Raw genomic sequence first — 19,853 nt, 5'->3', positions numbered from 1 at the left:
AGACACACATCTTGTATTTTTGTTTTTCAATGTTAAGCCTCATGTGTTGCCTTTAAATTCCCAATTTTTCCCTTTCCCACTTTCTTCAAGGACGATGACTTGCATAGCGATCAAGAAATATGCACCAATTATGCTATATACCACAGCATAAAGCTCTTTCCATCTGCTCAGCAACACAGAGGCCATTTGGGCATTGACAGACAAAATTAAATGGGACAATAAAGCTGAGGAAGTGGTGTCTTGGTGTTTGTTTTTTTTTATCCTCACCCAAGGATATGTTCTTCTTGATTTCAGAGAGAGAGGAAGGGCAAGAGATAGAGATAAAGATAGAGATGGAGATGGAGATGGAGATGGAGATGGAGATGGAGATGGAGATGGAGATGGAGATGGAGATAGAGATAGAGAGAGAAACATCCAAATGAGAGAGAAACATCAATCGGTTGCCTTCCATACACCCCCCACTGCGAATCGAGCCCACAACTTGGGTATGTGCCCTGACTGGGAAGTGAACCCATGACCTTTTGGTGTATGGGACAATTCACCAACCAACTGAGCTACACTGGCCAGGGCATGTGTTGGTGATTTTGTTTTGTCTCATGGCATTAAATTATATCAACTATAGAGATGATACATATGTTAATATATTAACTATATATTAATAACTATGAGATTTTTATCCCCAACCCAGACCTCTCCCCTGAATTTCAAGCTCACATAGTCACCTATCTCATTGGCAAGTCTACTACCAAGATATTGCAAACTTACTATGCACAAACGAAACTCCTCATTCCATCCCCAAACCTACTCCTCTGGTGGCCTGTGTATTTTCAATGATAATTCCATCCTTCCACTTATTTCAGCCAAATCCTTCACTATGTTACCTTAGACATATATCCAGAAACCAATTTTATTTTATTACCTCATTCTTATCCTTTCTACCATAGATTTATCTTCTCTCCTCTGTATCATGTCAATCACTATGTAACTGGTCTCCCTCTTCCTACTTCCCCCCAGATCTATTCTCATTAGAGTCACCTAGATAATCTTTTTACCACCTAAGCCAGATCATACTACTCTACAAACTTCCTGTTACCGTTATAATTAGCTAGTTATTAATAAAAGGAAAGGAGCAAAGGGGAGGATACACATAAGAAACATGGCCACCTGAGAAGCTTCACCAGGAAGCTGTAATTTCACACTCCCCAGGGAACTACCAGTCCACTCCCGGCAGATCACTGGAGAAGGGTTCTAACAAAGGGCAGGTGGCACATTCATAGTAAAAGTGGGGTGACACAGGGAAAGTGCCTGTCAGTCTAAGCTGGAACAGAGATTGTTTGCTAGAGGGGGTGGAGCCAATGAAAACCCACACAAATTTGGGAATACATAATCCCAGATAAAGGAAGTCTCGCTCTCTTGGCTCTTGGCTCTCTTGTTCCTCTGTTTTTACTCCTGCTTCTGTGCATTCGCCTATGTCCCTAAAAGCTGCATGGCCCATGGCCCTGTGGACCCCATATGCAATGGACTGATGAACTACATCTGGGAACACAAGGTAAGCGAGCCTGATGCTGGATTAGACTGTGCAAATATGGGATGGAAACTTTGGGCAGTGGCTTTAATTCTAACCCTATTGAAAGACTTCTTCCTCAGTGGGACAAACAGAAATGGGAACTTGGACACTTGGGGGTATAATTTTATGCAAATAAATGCCATTCATTCTCCTGTGTGAGTCTCAGAAAATCCTTTTTCTCATGATATCATAAGAACCTACTTCCTCTGGCAACAGCTGGGGACACAGAAAGCTTCCCACTGATAACACTTCCACTGGGATCCTATTTCCCTTGAGGTAAAAGTCAAAGTCCTTAAAATGGCCTACAATGGCCTACGATCAGGAGCCTCAAACATTTTTTTTTTATAAAAGGCCAAAGAGTAAATATTGTATGCTTTGTAGGCCAGATGGTCTCCATCTCAACTATTTAACTCAAAGCAGCAGTAGACAAAATGTAAATGAATGGTCGTGGCTATATTCCAATAAAAAGTTGATTAATAAAACCAGGCAGTGTGCAAGATTTGGCTAGTTGGCCATAGTTTGTCAATACTCCCTCTTCCCACTTTATTTTTCTCCAAAGCACTTAACTCCATCTGACATATTGTTTATTGACTTGTTTATTTTGTATCTTCTCTAATTAGAATATAAAATACATGAGGGCAAGCACATTGTCTCTTTTCTTTTAAAAAAGAAAATAATGTTATTTCATGTTTTGAGAGACAGAGAAAGAGACAAACACACACAGAGAGAGAGAGACACTGACTTATAGTTCCACTCATTTATGCATTCATTGATTGTTTCTTGTATGTGCCCTGACCAGATATTGAACCTCCAACTTTGGTGTATTGAGACAATGCTCTAACCAACTGAGCTACCTGGCCAGACATTATCTCATTTCTTTATGCAGTATCTCCAGTACTAGAACAATCTGTGGTGTATAATAAGAATTCTAAAAATATTTATTAGTTGAATAAATTGAGTGAATATGAAATATAGCCATGAATGAGATAATTGGTCTGCTGGCTGATATGTCACTTTACATGGACAAAGAGAACCAAAACATATAGCCCTTTGCACATACTCTAATGCCCAAACTCATTACACTGGGCAAATATTTCCCAGTACCATCATCTAAATTTCTTGATCATGAGGGTAACTATAATTAGGATAATGTAAGAATTACTTATATTTCGTAACACTATATGTTTCAAAACCACTTTCAGCATCTATTATTTCATTTTTTGACAACTGTCCTATAAAGAGTCAGAGAAATTTTTTATTATCCATATTTACTAATTAAAAAGACAACGAGGTTAAATAACTTCCTGAAGGTTTGAGAATTAGTGAGTCACAGAACCAAGCCTAGAACTGAGTGCAAGGTTGATTCCACTGAGCGATCACTTTGCCATGAGGTATTTTTCTCTTCTCATATATCTGATTTTCAGTAGTCAGGGATTATGTTTCACAGTAAACGGGGAATATATTCAGGGGAAAATATGAGAAGAACTTTGTCCCCTGAAATACTTTGCAAAGTTATGGGAGAGAGCAAGGCAATTAAATGCACCCATCCCTGAAAATAACAACCCTCTAGGCTTTAATAAGAGAATTATTGGGTGATAAATGACAATTTGATAGTAAGAATGAAGAACTAAGGCAATATTTACTGGGAAGGTAGTAAAAACTTTTAAAAATAATCAAACTTTTATACTTCTATGACCTCTGTTTCTCTAGAGACTTTTCCACTGGGTTTTGGCAAGGGCACTCACAGTCCTGGAAACGCTTCTGCATATTCTTCCAGCTTCTTTCTTAATCAGGGGCCTGGGGAAACAGTGTCTGTTTTCTTAATGGCAAAGAAGCAGGCAGGGAGATTTCTGAATTCCTATTCTGAGGTCAACCATATCCTGAGGGAGAAATGGAAATGTGAAACTGAGTTTTCAGCATGACATTCTGATTGATGACATTTGGTGTGTTACAGCTTTGCTGCTTTTGGAGATAGCATCAATGTAAATTTAATACAAACACTCCTTATGTCTCCCAAACAACAGCTGAAACATGTAGCCTCTTAACACCTGAAAAGTAATTTACATATAAAAGAAAATTTCAACAGCCATGGGTTTTCATCTTTGGGCTCCTGCCTTCCACTCATTATCAATAACAACATAATCAGAAAAATCTTTATAATCAGCAATCCACCAGCATAAAACGTTCAATGGTATTCTAAAAAATAAACTCACATTTGGAAATGCCTCACTGAGCACCGGACTGAGAAAGAATCTGAAGCTGCCTCTGAGCAAAGCAGGAATAAGCCAGTGTCTTAGTCATGGGAGGGGTAAGTAGAGGCAAGATGCCACAGGTTGTCATTTTGGAAGCTCTGTCCTACATATTCCACCTTTCTCATTACTCCCCTTCAGCTTAGGTCCCCTCCTGCTGATAAAAGCATTCCATGGTCATGCTTCCCCTTTCCTAAAATGTTTCTCATTCTGCTCTTTCCTAAAATACAGTCCCTCTAGTGCTCCAGGACCCTGCCAGAGTTCAATTGTCTTCTTAATTATTCCAGTCTGGCCAGCCTTCAAACTCCAATGCACATTTTGGTCTTCACTATCAATTTAGTGCTTCTTGTTATTCCTAATAGTTAAATATATCACATATGACAATCTCCTCTCTTTTAATTCCACGGTGAGGCTAAGGATTTGAATTTATTTGAATCCTTCAGTAATGCATTCTACATAGTAAAGCATTAAGTATACGTAGTGCATAAAAATAATGATTAGTTAGCTTTTTCTTTAAAGTCTTCATATCCTTTGGGTTCTTTGAGTTTGTAGTTGCCCATGAAATAAAATCTTAATTTCTTAGCATGACATATGAAGTCCTTTCTGGTTTGGAGCTACCTACTCCTCCAGCCTCATTTTGCACTATTCTCATAGTGCTACCTCCTCCCATACTCACATCACCATCACACACACACACACACTTGCCTTATGTAAGAACAGCGCTGAACTATTTGACATTCCTTAAATTTACCTTGTTTTATTTCATATATTTCTTGACATTTCAGACATTTTATCCTCTGTCTACATTGCCCTTTCCTCCCTAATCTATGGGGACCAACCCTCTTTTTATCCTTGAAAACTCAGCAGAATGACGACTACTATGAAAAGTCTATTTGATCCCCACCCTCAGCCTCACCCAACATGGGGTGCCACCACTGTATGTTGTATATTCTTCTATAACTATATCTATCTAATAATAAAAGCTATTTGTTTGTATGAATTAATATAAAAAAATCAATTAATAAAAGGAGGTTAGCTACTAAAAGAGAATTCTTAATAGCCCAGAATTTGCAGGTGTAAAAACCAACTACTACCTCTCAACTGAACTTAAGGAAACTGGATAAAAATGAAACTCATGATTTAGGAGAGAGCCTCCCCACAACTGCGATTTATGTCTCTGCAAAGAGGGTGTGATTTGAGGATTCAACCAAAGCCACCACAGGTGAAGCTCAGGAGAGGTGCTCAGAAGCAGCCCCTGGTTTAGGAAAGCATGGCCTGAAAATGTGGCTAGAAAAGCTGGGCTCCCACACTGAATTGACAAAGGGTAGACCAGGTGGAAGGTATCCACCTGCCTCTATCACCTTGTGGTGTCCCTCCAGTGCCCTCTATTGGCAAAGATCAGCATCGTACCAGCTGGCAAAGGAAAAATGTTTACAGGGTCCAGTTCCATTTTTACAAAGGAGGGCAGGGAAGGGTGGATTTGGAACTGAAAGACAATAAGTTGATAACTGAAATGACTTTTAAAGCAAAATTAAACAAGGGGGATAAATATACTAGTCTACTATAATATAAAATTAATATAATACTGAAGGGCTATGGCAGTTAATCCTTCATATCTTATTCCTAAAAGAAAACTGTAAATGCCTTTTTATTTTTTTAAAACCAACAAAAATTTAAATGTAGAAACTTGCAAAAGTAATACTACTATGTTCAATTGATTACAAGTTTTTAAATCCCAGGAGTTAAACACACTCCTTTTTAAAAATAAGTTCTAATAAAAAGTCAGGTTTATGTAATCCGAAATTATGAGTTTGCAATATTACCAGAGTTTTCACAGACTATCTTAACCAGAACCTGCAATAGAAAATATTTTTCTTTTCTCTGCTTCAGACTAATTAAGAGATAATGGAATGCTGAAAAACAACATTGGGAAATAGAAATATATAATGTTTAATTCTTGGCACCTAAAAAATAAAATTTATTTCATAAAATGAAGGAACAAAATACACTTATATTATAAGAAGAGACAAATAAAACTTACGTATTAGACACTGGGCACAGGACAGAGAATATTAGGACCATAAAAATTACAATGTGGGCTCATTCCCCTAAAACCTGGGTAGTATAAATTGTGGCTGCCAATATCTGTGCTTCCCTAAATTGTTCCATTACCAACAATGATTCAGATGTTGTCTTTAAAGTTCTGCATGTTGTGTGTATCATTATCAAGATGTGTAATCTGGAAACATGAAATCAATTATAAAGACAAACATTGTATTCTAGAGTTTGGAAGAAGAGGAGAATGCTGAGAAATCTATTGAACTGACGAATTGAGAAAGTGTTCTTCATGCACCTCATATTGAATACCAAAGTTTCTTAACTATAAACGTATGAATACTGTCAGACAGATACTTGTTTCCAATTGACATAATAGTACTTGAGACCTGACAGGCTATGAGACTATGAACATGAGAGCATTGGCATAATGGACATCAACTTTTGGTTGTATTTTTCCATAAAGACTTTTGCAGCAAGAGCCATAACTATCTGTGACATGGCTTAGCCCATTTACGTTTCTCTTCAGTTTAAAATCAACACCATAGATCTTAGTATGTTCTTTCTTCCTTATCTTCTCAACATCTGAAGATTTTTTTCATTGATTTGCCTTGGATGACTACCGACATAGACCACTGGTTTTTACTAAAAAATAAAATAAAATAAAATAGGGCAGAACCCATTAGAATTTTTTTTTTCCTGGCAAAAAGGCACCCATGATGCATTGCTGTCTTTCACAGAGCTAACTAATTGCAGTACATATGCCAAAGGACTCATCTTGAAAGGACAGGTCACTGAAAGAAAGTTTTCTTTCCCTTTGGGGAGCATCTGGGAGTAATATTCCCACATGTCAAATCTATAAGCTCCTGTCTCACCCACACTAAGACACCTGGCTGCCAGATTCACACACCAGCTTGTCAAATCCTGTCAGTTCATCAGCAGCACATTTGGGCCTTGGGATTGGGGGGCCCAAGGGTAGAATGCTTACCAGAGAAAATATCACCTTCTATCCTCTTTTTGAACAATGATTATCAGAGAAAGTTGACCAGCCAAACCTTGTTATTTTTCTTAGTGTCTAGTAAATACTCATCTAATCTCAAGCCACTTTGTTGAGCATCTATTGCAAAAGTGAATTCATATCATATTTCTTAAGTACTTATCAATCTTTCATGTGCTTTTCTCAAGGTAAATATAGGCAGATCTATACATCCCTGAGCATGAATACTCTTGCTGTTTTTGATAAGATTCATTACATGACCTAGGGAAGATTGTTTATAGGCTTAGACAATGTGCTAGAGATTTTCTAATGAGACTCAGGTACTTCAGCTGTTTCCCAAGAATGCATTGTTTTAAATTCAAACCAGTCTGCACTCATCAACACATGTTTCTTTGATGAATTATTATTTATGTGAACTGACAAAGCAGTGTGGTTTTTCCATCAGTCATCAAATCTGCCCTTTCACAGTTGGCAATAAATGTTTATTCTCTTCAGTAAGAATGATTTATATCATTGCAGCCTGTTGTTTGTTATGATTTTTGTGTGTGTGATAATGGTGAATTCTTTAAAAATAATCTCACTCAAACATTATACAGATCTTCATTGAGTTCAAAACTAGGGAGCCACCTTCCTGAAATTTACTCCTGTGACAAATACTCACCAAGTACCTAATGATGTTGGATTGCTTTATCTCAACAGCTATTCAAGGCTCACACACACTAAAGGAAATTAAAGAAGATAAGAGAATATCCTGACCAATGATGGAAACAAGATGCAATAGATCACCTCTCAGCAAACATGACTGTAAGGGAAACCTGTGGAATAATAAGGCAGAGATGTTGAAAAAGGCTCCTTAGAGGGTCAATAATGAAGAAAAGGTTGAGGAACACTGCCATATACCTCCTCTAAATTATAGCTATTAAAAGTGGTTCCCTATTAAATTAAAAAACAAACTCACTGGCCTAACATTCAAGGCCCCCTATGCTCTCTAAAAAACCTACCTTTTTAGCTTTCTCTTTCAGTCTCAATTCTTTCAGTTTTCAGTTCAAGAAAACCAGTCTCATCATTTCTTAATCATTCCATAAATTTTCTTGCCCCCAGGCCTTTGTTTACACTGACTGTTTCCACCATCTCAGATAGTGGTTACTCTTTCACGTCTCTCTTAAATTTTTATCATCTTTCAGGGCCTGGTTCAAATGCCACTTACTTCCTCAGGTTCCTCACACTCATAAGAGTAATCTAAGAGCCCATCCTCCCCTTTGAACTTTCTAACCAATGACTAATGCTGGCCTCCTTTTACGTTGAAGCTGAAAAAAGGACTGAGTTTTACTCAACTCTGTACTACCCAGATGATCTAGCACAATGCTTTGAACATATTAAATGCTCAATTTTATCACTTGAGAGAGAAAACAAATTTTTATCATTCAACTCGTAAAAGAAAATACCGTACTTTTTGTCACAGCTCAATCCATGGGTCGAGTTTAATGGGGTTTAGTTTGAGTCCTCAGTGAACTCTTGCTTTTCATAAGTGGTGATGACTGCAAACTATCAGTTTGGGGACACTCCATGGATCTCTCTCCAGTCATTTGCCCAGAAAGATTCCTCTTACTTTTCAAATTAATGCTAACTATTAGGTATGTCATTATCGGTATGAAAAGTATAAGTGGCTAGATCAACCAAAGGACTTGTGTGCATACATATAAGCATAACCAATGGACACAGACAGTAGGGGGGCAGAGACATGTGCTGGAGGGCGGGAGTGGCCGGGGAGAGGTCAATGGGGGAAAAGGAGACATGTAATACTTTTAACAATCAAGAATTAAATTTTAAAAAGTGAAGTATAAGTGGGTCTGTCTCAGGAAGTTAGGAAGGACTTAAGGATTGTGTATAATCATAATTGTTCATACCCTCTCAGTTACCCACTTATTTTCTATTTTTTTTGAGTGCCAGCTCTGGAAAGACAGATTCTTAGCAAATGCTAGTAGGCTCCTTAATGCATGGATGATAACAATATGATGATGGTTTCTTGAATTTGATTATCAATATTTTCCTGAATAGTTTCAGTATAGGGGCTACATAGCAAGGAAGCTTTCCTGTAGTAGGTCAAGTAAACACTGAGCATGTCCTGCATTCTGAATCAGTCTGGAATAGCTGGTCAGTGACTCAGGAGACATAGTTCCTTCTACTGATTAAAAGGTCTAAAGCTTAGTTAGAGGGAAAATATTTTTTAAGAAGTCTTATCAAAATCACATAGCTTTTAAGTGGCAGAGCTGGTATATGAATATATCTGTTTGATTTTAGAGATGATCAACTTTGCTGTCCATACCTAATCTTCTCCTACCAACATCCTCATCATTCTGATGCTCTTTACCTCCAAAAGCTTCCCTTGTTGGTCAAATACAAAAATATGTACTTTGTCCATGAGGAACATATAAAGAATATGAATGAGCCCCAAATTTGTAAGGATAGTCATTAACCCTGAAAATCTGGCAAATGACTATAGCTTTGGAAAAAGAGATTAATGTTCTTCACTGATATTATTGTTCCTTTAACCCAAGTTGTCAAATTATGGAATGAATTTTTCAGGAAAGTGGGTTACACATCATCCCTGGATGCTGGGTCAGTGTTCATTGGTCCTTAGTGATTTAAATGGTTTTAGAATAGAGGATTGAGAAGAGACTTTGTGCCATAATGTTTTGATTTGATTCATTCTTTTTTTTTGTATAGCTCATCACAACTATATTTATTCTCAAAATTCTTTGCATTTTGTTATAATTTATTTATAGCATCTATAAAACTATTTCCAAAATTAAACTGTATTGAAATGCATAATTAATAATATAAATAGAATGATCCACTACACCAATTCTGTATTTTTGTGTCTTGATTACAGTCTGGGATGGGGGGGGGGGGGGGGGGGGCGGAGCTTGTAGAGACTTTGTGGGAAGTGATATATAAAAATCCCCCCAAAATAGCCTTTGCTTTTCACTGTAGAACAAGATTCCAGCTCAGTTTCCTATGATGGGGAGGGAGTGTTAGGAGTTCAAAATGTGTGGTGGTGTTTTTGTAAATGGTATTAGCTCATGAGCTTCTTCCATGTGATTCATACTTGAGAAAGGATGTGATGCATTATCTATTCCAAAGGCCTTCTTCAAGAACCTCCAAAAAACTTGAGACTCTGAGGGAAATGGAAGCAAGAAGAACTTGACATTGATATGCATGGGTCATAAGAAAGCCATTCTCTTTCAGGTCTAATTGGCAACAAAAACAGGAATTTTACACTTCCTGTTTTGTTGCCAATTAGACCTCAAAGAGTATGGCTTTATTTCTATGTAGACACAAACAGTAACTGTTTTATTTGATTACTATATTCAGAACATAGCATATCCTCTGTATCTTTGATTAATATTTTAAACCTCTGATTATCTACAATTGAGACCAGAATGTAAAATTTCAGAGGATTAGTTCCCTCCAGTTCTCACCAATGATGATACTTGACTACCTGGAGCAACTGCAAAACTTTATATAGATCTTAGTATAAGATCTACTTCTACTATGTACATACACATACATATATACATTATATATATATCCTCTATATGTATGTAATTTATGCCTAAAATTAAAGATAACTCTGTTAAAAAAAATAATGTTTCCAAACTGACCATTCTAGAGAGCAAAATTTGATGTCCAATAATTTTCTTCAAATGTAAACTATAAAAATCGTCTCTCATTTCACCAATGGAAAAATTTGTGTTAGTGGGGATTTCTGGTTTTACTCAACAGAACATAGAAAACTCTCACATACTAAAGAGAAGTGCCAGAAAAATGGCTAATTTGTTTGCTTGTTTGTTAGCTTATTTGCTTTACCTCTGCTCACAGAGCATTTTAAAGGACTCTAAAAAATAAAAAAGATAAAGTGAGATTGTAGTTCTAGAAATATATGGTGGGGTAAAAGTAGGTTTACAGTTGTTTGAATGGGAAATAATATAACAATAAATAATTATATAATAATAAACTGTGTTTTCCATACTCATAACTATAAACCTACTTTTGCCCTACCCTATATAATTAGAAATAGATATTTATGGTTAAATTGGGACAAATATCACAAATATGGAGGCTCTAAGGGCCTATGTAGTTCCGTGGTCTACCTTAAATTCTTTGTAGATTTTTGTTTTATTTTGTTTTGTTTTCCTGGCAGTGAAAACAACAGGACTGAAATGAGTTAGTTAATATTTTTGGTAGTAATGAAGAAAATATTGAAATGCACTCCTCAGTGTCCGATTTTGAAAGTAGTTTGCCCTCTGAGTGTTAATAAAATCCGTAACAATCAGTGTGACCTATGGGCTGTGAGAGATATAGTAATATTACCAAATATTTATATACAATACTATAAATATACATATATATTGCATATATACTTACATATGTACATATACTTATATATGTGTGTATATGTATATATAGGGTTTTTTATACACACACAAACACACACACACACAGAATACTTTGGAATATCCAAAGCTTCAACTAAGGTGACCTGAAATTTAACATAATGAAGCAAATTCATGATATTATTTGTTATATTAAGAGGAATTCTAAAAAATTATATTGTATTCACCCTGAAAACCATCACATGACTAGAAAGGAGATGTCCCTCCCACTCCAAGTTAAGAAAAGCTAGTTTTATCTAGCACCATCCTGGAAAGAGACAGGAAAAAAAATAGCCTTGAATTAGAAAGAAATGTGTTAACTATCAACAAAACAAGAAGATAACCTACAGAATGGGTGAAGATGTTCACAGCAAATGATATATCTGATAAGGGGTTGATATCTAAAATATATAAGGAACTTAAATAATTCAACATCAAGCAAACAAACAATCCAACTAAAAAGTGAGGAGGCAGATAAATAGCACATGATCTCACTCATTTGTGGAATATAAAGGACATTATAAACTGATGAACAAAAAATAGATACAGAGGCACAGAAGCATCTAACAGACTGTCAAACTACAGTGGGAAGGCAGGGGAGGGTGGAGTGGGTAAGAGAGCAACTGAACGACTTGCATGCATGCATATAAGCATAACCAATGGATGTAAGACACTGGGGGTGGGGGGTGAGGGCATGTGCCGGGGGGTAGGGGAGGCCAGCGGGGAGGTCAATGGGGAAAAAAGGGAGACATATGTACTACTATTTGTAATACTTTAAACAATAAAATAAAATTTTTTAAAAAGTGAGGAGAGAATGTAAATAGACATTTCTCCAAAGAAGACATACAGATGGCCAACATACAGATGGAAAGATGCTCAACTTCACTAATCATCAGGGAAATGCAAATCAAAACCACATGAGATATTACCTCATACCTATCAGAACAGTTATTATCAAAAAGTCAACACATAACAAGTGTTGGTGAGGATGTGCAGAAAGGGAACCCTTGTGCCCTATTGGTAGCATTTTAAATTGTTGCAGCCACTATGGCAAATAGTATAAAGTTTCCTCAAAAACTTGAAAGTAGAACTACCATATAACCCAGCAATTGTACATCTGGCTTTTATGTGGGGCAGGGGGTGGGGGCATAAATTTGAAAAGATTTATGTGTCCCTGTGTTCACTGCAGCATTATTTAAAATAGCCAAGATTTGGAAGCAACCTAAATGTCTATCCACATATAATGAAATACCACTCCGTCATAAAGAATAAAATCTTGCCATTTGTGACAACATTGATGGACCTAGAGGGTATTATGCTAAAATATCAGAGAAAGACAAATACCATATGATTTCACTGAAATGTAGAATTTAAAGAAACAAAACAAACAAAACAGAACAAAAACGGACTCATAGAAACAGAACAAACTTGATGGTTGTCAGAGGGGTGAGGGATGGGGTGGGGGGAGTGAGTGAAAAAGGTGAAGGTGAACAAGAGGTAGATGGGTGGATAGATAGATAGATAGATAGATCGATAGATAATAAATAAATACATAAAATGAGATGAGTATTTTTTTGACCAGAATAATGCACCAAGTCCTAAGCTCTAAAAGAAATTTTTCAAAATTGCCCATTTCTCTTGGCTCGGTTTCATGTTTCCTGAGGAAATTTAGAGATGGCAGAGAAAGCGGACCTCAGATGGAGAACACTGGTATTCCAGAGTGGGAATCAGATTCTTAGAGGATTGATTAGAGTGGCTGGCCTCACTGAGTCCGGCCGACTCTGAACACTGAGAACCCGATAAGAATTTTAGTAGGAAACCATCTTGCCTTCTCTTAGAGACACCCAACCTCATCTTCACCCTGCACAAATATTCTTAGAATTGGAGAGAAACAAGTTACTTCATCCAAGAAAAAAAATATTCCGAGTGTTAATTCTGAGAAACTTTTCCAGTAAGAGTTTGCATTGTGTACTCTGGCTTATGTAGCAGGGAACACTTAAATAAAACAGTCAGATGGCAGGTAGTTTCATAGTATCTTTTGAATCCAATGAGAAGTATTCAGACATGTCACTAGAGCTTGGGGAAAAGTAATTCTGAATAGATCAAAATATTCATCTGTGTGGTACCACTTTTCAGTGATCCAGCCCGATGCATGGATGGAACTGTGAGTATCCCAGAAGTCCCCTTCCAGAACCCCTCCAAGTGGTCACCTCCTCAGCAGGTATTTGGCAAAAGACAACATAAACAATCCAAGACTGCATTCTCTATGGAGAGTGTGGAGTCTGGAGGTAGAGTTGGAAGCCCACATCCTGAGTTTTGGTTGAGGAATCACCCTACACTTTAGGATTTAGGCGGTGGTTCTCAACCTTCTGGCCCTTTAAATACAGTTCCTCATGTTGTGACCCAACCATAAAATTATTTTCGTTGCTACTTCAGAACTGTAATGTTGCTACTGTTAGGAATCATAATGTAAATATCTGATATGCAGGATGGTCTTAGGCGACCCCTGTGAAAGGGTCGTTCGACCGCCAAAGGGGTCGCGACCCACAGGTTGAGAACCGCTGATTTAGAGGAAGGACCAATTATTCCATTTCAGATCCTTTTGAGGGAATAAAGAAGCCTAACCAGGACTCTTGCCTCGAAGGAGAATTGTTCGGCTTCTACACAAAATGTGCCTGAAAACAAGACCTGTGAAAAGTAAGCATTTTTTTCTCCACCAAAATGAGTTTTAGAAGTTACCATGTAAATGACCTGGGCCTCCTTTTCATTGTACCTGTGGAGATAGGCAGGAAATGTGGTCATGTGGTGTCACTGTATATGTTAGAAGAATAAAAGGCATTTAGTTGAAGAAATGTTATGATTTTTACATTAAAATTACTCTTTGCTAGGACTATGTTTTATTCACTGATTTCATCAAGCTATCTGCTAGTTACTATGAAAAAGCCACACTTCACTATAATGGCAGCCGTCATTATACATTAATATCAAATTATCCAAGATTCTTTCTAACAGCTTTTATTTGATACCCTTTGTTCAATATAAATGAACAAGGTTGTTACTGGGGGATTTCACAATCTGATCACTGATTCCTTAGAAATGGGAAAGTAATTTTAGTTATTATTTTTGTATTATATAATTAAGGCATATTTATTATAAATATAAACATAAGGAGTAGGTAAGAATAAAATTTTAAATTACCTATAATCACAACGCCCAGACATAATATTTTGGTGTGTCACATTGTCCTCCATATTACAAAGAAATAGATTTTATAAAACATATCTAGAAAGAGAAAGAGAGCATGTTGGTTTAGAACAGTAATTGAGGGAAGCATCCCAAAGCCGACTGTTGATGCTCACTAGCTGAGTGGCCTTGCCTGCACATGTTGCTTAACCTCTGTGTGACTTCATTTTCTCATCCCTCAAACAGCTATGTGCCAGCTGACCAAATGCTATCCTCAAATGGCATTTCACAAGGCCGAATCTAAGTAACGGATAAAAGCAGTAAAGTGCTATTCTCTCTGGGGTCCCTCTTTTCTTCTTATTTTATCCTCCTATTATTATTTCTTACTCTTTCATTCTTCCTTCTCTCCTGATTTTTAAAATTTGGGGTGGTTAACTAATCCTACTCTCTCGGCAAAAATCAATCTTAAAAAAAATTGTGTTGCCCAAGCCTTTTGAGTATATGATGCAAGTTTTAGACAAAACATCTACATGGGATCATGTAGGGTAGGCAGATATTTACATAACATTTCAGGCCATCTGCAGCCTTTGCCCAGGTCCTTGAAGAAGCTAGAACCCCTATGCTAGCTTTCATGTTTTTCCTCTGTTCTCTGTAATTTGATTTTCTTGCCTGACATTATTGCCAATGACACTTTGGAATCTTTCCCCCAGCTGCTGGCAGGACAGACTTTCTATTTGCTCCTGCAGCTCACAGCTGCTATGGACAATTAGGCAGGGGTGGGGAGGTGCTGTGGGGAGGTGGGGGAAATGGGGAGGACATATAGCATCCGTAGCTTCCTATAATCTGCTGGACCCACAAAGGATCAGTTCTGTCACCTACGTAGAGTCAGTTTTGAGTGTGACAAAAGTATCTGTGAATCCCAGATGCTTGGGAGAGAAACCAGAAGGAATAGTCTAAAACAGTGAGAGAAGAGCCTTGAAAAGAGCAGAAGATTCTGCATAATATGGGAAAGTCTTTGCAGGGTCCTGGCTACCAGATGCTCCCTGTTCAAAGATCTAGTTACTGTTCAATTCACATAACACTGAAATACCAGGAAATATACTAATAGCATTTGCAGTTTATCCCAAACCAGGAAGCTTGCAAGAGAGCTCCTGGCCAAACCATGTGAGCTCAGTCTTTTGTTTTGTTCATGCAGCAACCTGATCACTTGCTTAGGAGGGGGGAGGAATAGACTGTTTTTCAACCTTGCCTTGAAATCATGAAATCCCCATCATAAAAATAAGAAATCGTATATGAAACCTTGGGGTCAGATCACCCACTGGTTCAGGAGTTCTCAATAGAGTTATTATGCTTTGCAGCAACAAGGTGAGGGGAGATTATGGTTTCATACCAGTATTAGAATTTCCTGAGATTTATTTGCTTGAGAAAGACCCTTATCATCATTGAAATGTTTAAAGCATTGAAAGAGCTGTTTTCCTTTTTGCAAATCCAATTTTTGAAATAGAAAACTTCAGGATGGAATGGAATAGCCACAGAATTTAAAAGTGCATTTTACATGTTATTTCTTATCTGATAAAAAAAAAATACCAATCCAAGGGTTCGGTTTATATCATTCTTCTTTTCATACCCCAGTAACATACTTAAATAGTGGAAAATGTTCACTTTGGCAGGGAGAAGAAAAAAAGATAAAAGATCTTCCACCACACGCTATCCCATGATATTCTCCTCAGTTGTTAGTCACATTGTATTTTTGGCCGTGCCCCAGAAACCACAACCCTCAATTACAGTTGCTTTCAGACATGTGGAAGAAACACATGCTAAAACAATTAACAAAATTATGACATTTAAATTTTTCCCTGGACTGTCAGTCCCTGGGATGCTTTGCTGTGTGATTCCATATGAATCAAAAACAATTATCATAAATTAAGCTGACCAATGAATCCTTACCTAGTGGTTGAAAATATCAAAAAGTAAAATAGAAAAAAAACAACAACAGTTTTCCATAGACTAAACACACTCCACTCCCAGCTGGCAGCCAGAACCACACGTGACAATGGCAGGAAGGCAGAGCATCCAATCCTCTCACCCTAAGGCCACTGACCTCCATTGATGGCTAACTGCAATATTATTGCTAGTAGCTCCGAGCTGTCTCATGTCCCCTGCATCAGCTGCTCCTCCTCCTGTGCTGACAGATTACAGTGCTTATTGAATGAAATGTGTAGGATAACCTGAAATTGATGACCTTTAAGTAGGAAATGGAACATAAATTGTCATAATGTAAGACTTGCTGTAGCAAGGGCTAGTGAATCTTCTAACTGTATCGGCCCATATGTAATAGACCATCGTAGAGAGTAATCAGAATATTGTCCACTTATTTATGCCCCACTACCAAATTGATTTATAGAACTTCAATAATAGTTTACCATTGACTTCCTATATTTGTAATTCCCCATGTGTTTGTTAATCACTTACTATGGGTCAAGTACATAGCTACTGTAGGTAGAAAGAAGAATAAGACATGGCCCTTGCTCTCAGGAAGTTCATAAAATAGCAGAAAAGACAGATACGCATATTAATGATTGAGTTTAATGAAGTTATAGTCACGCTAGCCGAAACATTCCATAAAGTACAGATGAGGAAGAAACACTTCACCTGTAAGTCACAATAGAGCCTATGACCCTGACCACCACCAAGAAATGGCGGTGCATATCTCTTGGTTGTCCTTCTAACTCTGCTCTCTACCTTACTCCACCACATTCCTGCCCCAGGAGGCTGACCTCTGAGGACTGACTCCATAGGCTTTTTTACCCTCTTGGCTTGAAATAAGAGGATGGGAGGAGAATGAGGTCAAGCTATGTATTCCCCACTCCTTCCCTGTTTAATTTCCATGGATCAGTTGCATCTTTCTACCAGACGTGATAGTTCCTGTCAGATGCCCCTTTGCATGCACATCCCCACTCCAGGTTCCCAGCCTGACCATCCACTTCTCCGTTATGACATAGGAGAGGTACTGCATTATTGAAGAAGGAGGAGGAGGAGGAGGGGGAGAAAAAGGGGAGGTGAATGGGCAAGAGGAGGAAGGGGGGAAAAGGAAAAGGAAAGAAAAAGAAAGAAAGGTGGAATCTAAAGAACAAAATAAACAAACAAAATAGAAACAGACTTAGACACAGAGAATAGACTGATAGATGCCAGAGTGGAGGGGGGTTAGGGGCTGCATGAAAAAGGTGAAGGGATTAAGAACTACAAATTGGTAGTTACAAAATAGTCACAGGGATGTCAGGTACAGCATAGGAAATATAGTCAATAATATGTTAATAGCTATGTATGGTGCCAGGTGGGTACTAGAAACATTGGACACTTTGTAAAGTAAAAGACTAACTGCTATGCTGTACACCTGAAACTAATACAGAGTGATGTTGAATGCAAGCTGTAATTGAAAAAATAAAATTTTAAAAAGGAAGAAAAGGGAAGAAAAAGAAAGAGAAAGAAAAGCCTTTAGTAACTGGAAGTTGCTACTTCTAGCCAACTAACAGCAGGAAAACAAGGACCTTAGTCTTACAACTGCAAGAAAATGGTTTCTGCCAACAACCAGTGAGGCCCCCAAGCTCTAGATGAGACCCACAGCTGGAGCTGCCACCCTGTTTTGGCCTGATGAGACTCTGAACACAGAATCGTCTCCCCCCGCCACCCCCCAGGCCAAGACACCCACCGACAGAAACTGCGAGATAATAAACTTGAGTTTTATAAACCACTACTAAGCTTATGGGAATTTGTGATGTATCAATAAAGAACTAAAACAGGCCACATTATTCCTTTTCTTTGTCTGGGAGAAATGAGCTCACACACAAATGTTTTTCTCAGATACGTAAAATGTATTCCTTTTAAGTGCAAACACTCTATGGATATATATTATCCATTCATCTGCTTTATTAAATAGTACTTAGTACAATGTCTAATATTTAAAGAATCTAACAAATATTTGTTGAATGAAGAGTATGTGGAATCATCTAACTTTGTCTTCATTCCTCAGACTACCCAATGTTATCAGCATCCACTATTTCCCGGGCTCTGTGATGAATTGTGTTAATGGAGATCCATGCCTGCTTTCCTTCACTGGGAGAGGGTTATGCTCCCCTGCTCCTTTGAAATGAGACTTGGCATGTGATTTACAAAAGGCAGCAATAAGCAGAACCAATGTGGTCACTTCCATGCAGAAGCTTTGACTCATTTTGTGCTTCACCCCCTTTTTTCCCTCTGCTGTGGTCACTAGCGTTTCCAGGTAGGGACTGCAGTGTCTGGAGTGAGCACTGTGTGATGCTGCAGAGCAGACCCCCAGCCAATCCACAACTGGCATAAAATATGACCAATCAGTGAACCTTTGCTGCTCAAAGGCACTGAGATTGTAGGTTTTGATACCAGGGCATAAGCTACTCGTATTAACTGATCTAGATTCCAATAAGGCTGATGCCCTTCAGGGTGACTAAGAAGTGCATGTCCACTTTCCCCGAGTACTACCTACCTCTTGGACTGGTGCATTTTCTTGATTCCTTCCCAAGCTGTCATCATCTCTAAATGTATCCTTTTAAACCATAGGGTTCTATTATTCCATACACAGTGCCAAGCCTAGGATCCTGAAAAAAGACTATACAAAATGAAAGCATGCACAAGCTTTGTGAGAATTCTTTTATTTGTATTTGCTTTAAGAACCATGGCCATATTTCAGATGGAAGGGCACCTTCCACTTGGGTGAAACATCAATTAGAATAACACATAAACTGATATAAAAAAATCTATGTGCAAAGTGTTCAACAAAGCTTTTTTTCTAAAATGGTTTAATCCAGGGAAGTCATCCCAAAGTAAGTGTCCCTTTCCACAAAGCTCTAAAGGCCTGTGAGTACCACAATCAGACTGACACCAGACTATTACCTTCACCCCACCATTAGCTGCTACCTTAGGGAACCACTAAGGCGGCTAGTTATTGGGTGTCCACATGCTTTCCCTGCATCGTCGATGGGAGATCATCTCCTACTTGGAAAACTATTCCTATGCTAGATGCTATGCTGTAGAAATTCAGAGAACATATAGTCTTTGCCCTTCATAAACGTGTGAAGATTTGTAAACCTAAATTTTTCAGTTTGATTTTGAAACATTCTCTTCTAAAATAAACACAGTAAAATGTTTAGAGTATAAGGAAAGGCAGAAGAAACAATGCCTAATGAGATAAAGGGCCATTGAGAATTCCCTTTTCGTCATTGCTCTCGCTCCAGCACCTACTGTCTAAACTAGCTCACCGTGTGGAGACAGGCAGAAGCACTACCAGTCAGCTCTCCATGAAGAGTTTTGAACCCTCTTTCGTATACTCCGCA

This window comes from Myotis yumanensis, unplaced genomic scaffold (genome assembly GCF_028538775.1).
Source record: "Myotis yumanensis isolate MYYU_CA2020_CCGP unplaced genomic scaffold, mMyoYum1.0.hap1 SCAF_6, whole genome shotgun sequence".
NCBI lineage: Eukaryota > Metazoa > Chordata > Mammalia > Chiroptera > Vespertilionidae > Myotis > Myotis yumanensis.
This window is presented reverse-complemented; position numbering follows the sequence as displayed.